The sequence below is a fragment of the Myodes glareolus genome, chromosome 3 (genome assembly GCF_982192425.1).
Source record: "Myodes glareolus chromosome 3, mMyoGla1.1, whole genome shotgun sequence".
In the NCBI taxonomy this organism is placed as follows: Eukaryota; Metazoa; Chordata; class Mammalia; order Rodentia; family Cricetidae; genus Myodes; species Myodes glareolus.
In genome coordinates, this window is record NC_142028.1 from 61,939,802 (window position 1) to 61,945,955 (window position 6,154).

The following is a 6,154-nucleotide window of genomic DNA, read 5'->3' on the forward strand; positions in this document are numbered from 1 at the left end:
TCTGCAGTCTCCCTAACAATCATTTTACGACCTTCTCACTTCTGTGCTCTAAGATCTTTCCTGTCTCTTCCCTGTGACCTAGAGGAAAAGTTCAAGGTCCTGAGAGCAGCATTCCAACCAGGAATATGGCAGTTAAAATTTTATTTGTGGCCCTGTGAGTCTCCCTCCTTCTTGCCCTAAACTAACAGCTATTCCTTATTGCTTCCTGCGCCTGCAGGCAGAGTGTCTGGCACCAAGAGGTGGCTTACTGAATATTTGGTAAATGAGCGAGTGGCTGAGGAGCTTCCCGGATGAGCGCAGAAGGGTGTTAGCCTGCCTGGGCCAGATATCAGCTCTTACAGATCCACTCCCAGCGACTTCATTCCTTACCTTCTTGGACTAAGTTCTCGGTGGACTTAAACCCTAGATCTACCATAATTGCAGGTTAGACTCCCAGAGGCTCAGAGGTTACTGGTGCCAAAGATCACTGGCACTAGAGGGCTGTCTTGTACCCACTACTCACTCCCACGAGGACATTGCCACCAAGTGTTTGCTTTCTACGTGTAAAGTTTCTGCAGCTGCAAAGAAGGGTGGGAAATAACCCAGGAGAGTGCTTGACCCTTAGCTGATGCTGATGCTTTCTTTCTTGAGACAGGCTCATGCCTTAGCAGAAGTCAGTCTGGAACTCAGCATTTTAGCCCAGGCTATCTCTCAATCTACATCTGTCCTCTTGCCTTTGACTCCCCCATGCTGGAATAATAGGCATGAGTCGCCGTATCTGACTCTTGTCAGTTTACCCAAGCATGCTTTTTTTCCTCTGTAGAGTGATGGGGATTGTGAAAATTACAGTTGCTAAGAGTCACACACGTACCTGGGGATCATTTGAAGAGGGGTGCCAAAAAGAGAGGGAAAATGGCAGCAAGAGCTTGGTCCTCAAAGCAAAGCTGACACATAGCTCCCCTCAGAAGGAACTTCATCAGTGAAAGGGCCTCAAGGTTGTGATATTGTAAGATGAGCTGCAGAGCGCTAGACAGAAACAACACAGTTTCTGGGAATCTAAGCTTGATGCCACCTTGAGGAAGCACAGGCTTCCCTCTAACGCCTGGAGAGGAGCATTATTAAGAGTGAGAATAAGCTGGGCGGTAGTGGTGCATGACTTTAATCCCAGTACTCAAGAGGCAGAGGCAGGCGAATCTCTGCGAGTTTAAGGCCAGCCTGGTCGACAGAGTGAGTTCCAGGATAGTCAGGGCTATACAGAGAAACCCTGTCTCAGAAAAAACAAACAAACAAACAAAAAAAAAAAACAAAGACTGAGGATGAAAGAGAGAAAGACACCGTGAGAGAGACTGGGGGCAGAGGAGGCTCTTCAGAGGGAGCACTCATCTTCAGACCAAACCCCTGAAAGGTCTCAGACTGATCTCAAGAACAAAAGAAAGGTCTGATTTTTAAAAACCTTTTAGGGGTGCCGGGATATTTCTTATCAGTTAGTTCAAAATAGCTCATGTGACAGGGGGCATGGAGGAGACTGTGAAGTCACAGCAGGCACTGATTCCTAACTCTCTGTCCCAAAGAGAGCCGCCTGGAGGTGTGGCCTGGCCTGGCTATGGGACCAGGCCTAAAGGTACAGGCCAGTCTTCTAACACAAGGCTGCTTCATACTTAAGAAAGAAAGCAAAGTCTAAACCACTTGGATTTTTATCCACTTACCTTTCTGGTCAACCTAACATAGACATAGACATAGCTGGTTCCAGACCAGGAAAAATCATTACCACTGAGGTAAGAGAGTCCATCAAAGGACAGAGTTAGGGCAGAAACCTTGCTCCCCTACAGCCATTCTGAGCCCCTCCTGCATCTGTTTGGAATCGTGACACCCTTTCCTTATTCACATAAAACCTTAGGGAAGGTGGGCTGGAGTGATGGTCAATGCTCCTTGGTCCCTGGTCCCATGGTCACCTTCTGAACTGACTCAGCATCCTCAGACACCTTCTATCACTTCTGATGCAAAGGGCAGTCATGTTGCTTTATTGTGGTCAGGTCAACAGCCCTCAGTCCCTGTCAGTCTCTGAGCTCCGCTCCTCCTTTCCTCCCCCGGGCGGAAAATTCAGACTTGGTAGTTATTCTGATACCAGCTTCCTCTGGGTGACTCAGGGTTCTGAATGGACAGAATTTAACCCTGCTGGTACTCTGCTCACAGGACAGGTTTGTACCATTCCGAGAGACAAAGGTTGTTTTCCTCTGCCCACCTCCTGTCCTTTCTTTATTGCATTGCAGTGCTAAGGATGCTACCCAGGGCCTTGTGCAAGCTAGGGAAGCAACCTGAGCTATACTACATTCCATGCCTTGCTTGACCCGAGCTCCTGTAGCCCAGGCCGTCTTCAAACTCTTATGTTGAAGAAACTAGCCTTGGAATAGCCTTGAACTCCCCAGGGGGGTTGTTTGTTTTTTCTATCTACCTATCCATCTGTCTGTCTATCTATCTAATATTATAAATATATATAAACAATAAATATATTATAATAAATAAATATGGTTTTTTGTTTTGTGTGTGTGTGTGTGTGTGTGTGTGTGTGTTTGAGACAGAGTTTCTCTTCATAGCCCTGACTATCCTAGAACTCACTCTGTAAACCAGGCTGACCTCGAACTCATAACGATCCACCTGCCTGTAGTGATATTTTGTTTGTGTTTTAACAAATAAAACTTGCCTGAAGATCAGAGTGCAGAGCTAAGGCACTAAAGGCCAGGCCGTGGTGACACACACATTTAATCCTAGTACTTGAGAGTCCCATTCCTTTAATCCCAGCACTAGGGAGGTGGAGACAGGAAGGGGAGAGGAGACCGGAGCTCTGATGCGGTCTGAGGTTCGGTGGAGATAGCTGCAGTCTCGGAGCAATCTGAAGCAGTCAGTCTGAGGACAGGATCGCCCTTTTGGTCTGAGGATTCAGTAGAGGTAAAAGGTCTCCCTAGGGGCTGGAGAGATGGCTCAGTGGTTAAGAACACTGGCTATTCTTACAGAGGGACCCAGGTTCCACACGGCAGTTCAAAGCTGCCTGTAACTCCAGTTCCAGGGGATCTGGCACCCTCACACCAACGCACATAAAATGAAATAAGTAGTATATAAAAGTTCAAAATCTTCCAACTGTTGTCTCCCATAAAATAAATAATAAATAAATTAAATTGAACGCCCTATTAAAAAAAAGGTCTCTCTAGTGATTGTTTGCACTGCGTCTCTGATCTCTCAGCTTTCACCCCCTAATATCTGACTCCAGATTTTATTAAGACTAATTAGAATTTGTGCGACACCTGCTTCTGCCTCCTGAATGCTGGGACTGAAGGTGTGCCTGTTAGTACCCTCCACAGCACCAGCCTGCCTCGGCCGTGTGGCCACCTCACTTAGTGACATCATCACCTGCCGCCAGGTGCCTCTCGCCGTCAGCTGTGTGACATGCACAGCCTTGAAATTGTCCATCTGGCCTAGACCTCTCCTCTTGCTCTTGTTCCTCTTGCTTTCCAGTCTGTCTGCCTCTCTCCTGTCCCCATTCCCAGATGGCCTTTTGCTCTTTCGCTTCCCCACCCCTCCCAATAAACATCTTGCACTGACTCTGTGGTGTGTGGTGTGTTTTCTTGGGGACATAACTAGGCAGGGCCTGCTGAAGGTCCCCCCTCTAAGTTTCTGTCCTTTTAGTGTGCTAGCCACCATGCCTGGCTCATCACCCAATATTTTCTGAACCCAGGTAACTGTCCAAGGCCTTACAACTTAAGAGTGTGCTACCACCTAGAGAAAACCTGGACTTTTTGGAAGAGGCCAAGGGAGGGCTCTGCCCTTATCCAGAGGTAAGATCAGCACCTTTGCTCTAGGAGGACCCGGCAAGCAAAGCACCATCTTGTACAGACGACAACAGACGCATGAGCATTAGAAGCACAACCTAGAGTAAGCATTGGAGAAACCAGAATTGTTAAATACGTGGGTCTGCTTTCTTCGAAGGAGAAAAGAAGGATGCTTGGTCACCTGGGATGCTGGAGTGAAGGAGACTGTTATTCTATCGGGAGTCAGCCTCTCCTGGATGTCCCCCAGGCTCTAATCCCAGGCTTTGTCTCTCAGTGAATAGAACTCATCCTTATGAACAAGGCCGTGTACTTTGTCCTCTATCAGTAAAATTCATCCTTATGCTCATTGGAAATCTTTCCTCCCTAGGTCCTGGCCTTGAGCACTGTTCCCCAGTAAAGAGAACTCATTCTTTTCCTTGTTTGTTTTTCGAGACAGGATTTCTCTGGTTGCCCTGGCTGTCCTGGAACTCACTCTGTAGACCAGGCTGGCCTCGAACTCACAGAGATTCTTCTGCTGGGATTAACAGTGTGCATGGTGCACACCACCCGGTAGAACTCATTCTTATGATAAGGTCTCAGGTACTTTGCTATAGCGGTATTTTGCAAGGGAATTTTGATGTAGCCATCGTTGAAGCTTTATTATGAGAAGTGTCATATGGACACTTTTCCCACCTAAGTTTTACTGTGTTGAAATATGTGAGAAAATTAATCCACAGGATCGGACTCTCTGGAAGTTTTGATTGAGTCTGACTGACCAAGTCTGTACTGAGTTTTCATTCTTACTACTACCCCACCCTCCCCCTGGGGAGTAGTGGTTTTGCGGTTTGTTTCCCTGCAGGCCATGATACCTGCAGGGACCCCAGAACACGCGAGCACCTTGACTATAGCCTTCCTAGCTTCTAGGACTGTGAGCCCATACAATTCTGTTCTTCACAAGCTGCCCAGTCTCAGAGCTTCTGGTTTAGCAACAGAAAGTGGACTAAGACAGCGCTTCTGCCTCAGACTCTATGCTTTTCTCACCGTATTCATCGTTCTGAGATGCAGACGGTACTGCCTTTTTTTTTCTTTTTAAAGATTTATTTTTATTTATTATGTGTATGAGTGTTTTTCCTTCTTGTAGGGGTGTGCACTGTGTGTGTGTTTGATACCTTCGGAGGCCAGAGAGGGCTGGATGCCCTGGAGCTGGAGTTAGAACCAGTTGTGAGCCTCCTCCATGTGATTGACAGGAACCAAATCTGAGTCCTCTGCAAAAGCAGCCAGTGCTCTTAACTGCCACGCCCTGTCTCTAGCCCCAGCTTTGCCTCTGATTCTCTTCCTGGCTCCCCAAAGCTCTCAACTCAAACATCTGAGCACAGCCTGGCCCTGCCTGCTTTCCCAGCCTCAGGCTGTTAGCTCCCCAGTCACCGCAGCTCCCTTGCAACGCCACCTCCTCGCCTCACATTGCTCCTCCTCCTCACTGACACCCCCCCCCCCCCCCCATACATGCAACCTGGTTTCTCCTTTGCCCTCTGAGGTCGAGCTGCTTGGCTGTGGAGGCTGTGGGACCGAGAGTTCGTCTTGCTTGAGTGAGTGAGCATCTTGGTTTCATCCTGGTGCAAAGCACATGAACAACAAAACAAAAGAACAAGAAATAAACCACAAAAAAACAAAACCCAAACCACCACTAATGACAAGGAAAAATAATCAAAACAAAACAGAAAACCCAAAGAGGGTTAAGCCTCTGTCGTGGCTTCCCAGAAGCTTTTCATCCTCTTCCCTGAGTCACATCCTTCCTCAGCTTCTCAGGTCACCTCACTCAGGTGGTCCAGCCCTCAGTCTCTAAGGGCAGGTGCAGGGGACAATACCATCTCCCCCCCCCCCCCCGTTGCCCAATTTCTGATAGTTCCCAACTCCTGGTATGATCACTGAAGAGCTCTAAATGTTCTTGGTTATAAAGTCAGACTGGCCTCAAAGTCATCAGGCAGCTGTGGTTGGCCTTGACCTGCTAACCCTCCCGCCATCAAGTGTGCTGGGACCATAGGTGAGCACTACCACATCTGGCTTAAGTTTAGGTTCTCATATTCACGTTTCTCCAGCTAGCATTTAAGGTCTTCTGACCGCCAAAGTCAGCCAATGAATTCCTTCGTGTTCTGCAAGGAGAGGACAATGAATCAGGCAGATGGGACTTGCCATGTCTTTTCTGGAGATTAAGGAGGCTGCCTGAACGGAAATGCTTCCAATTCTACCAGATAATTTAAGAGCAAACCGAAAATATCGTATCTTTTTGCCCCCAGTACTTCTGTATTTCTCTCGAAAAGTCGGGAGACTCAAACGGAGCATCTTGCAACATAGATGTGGTTTCCACAGAGACG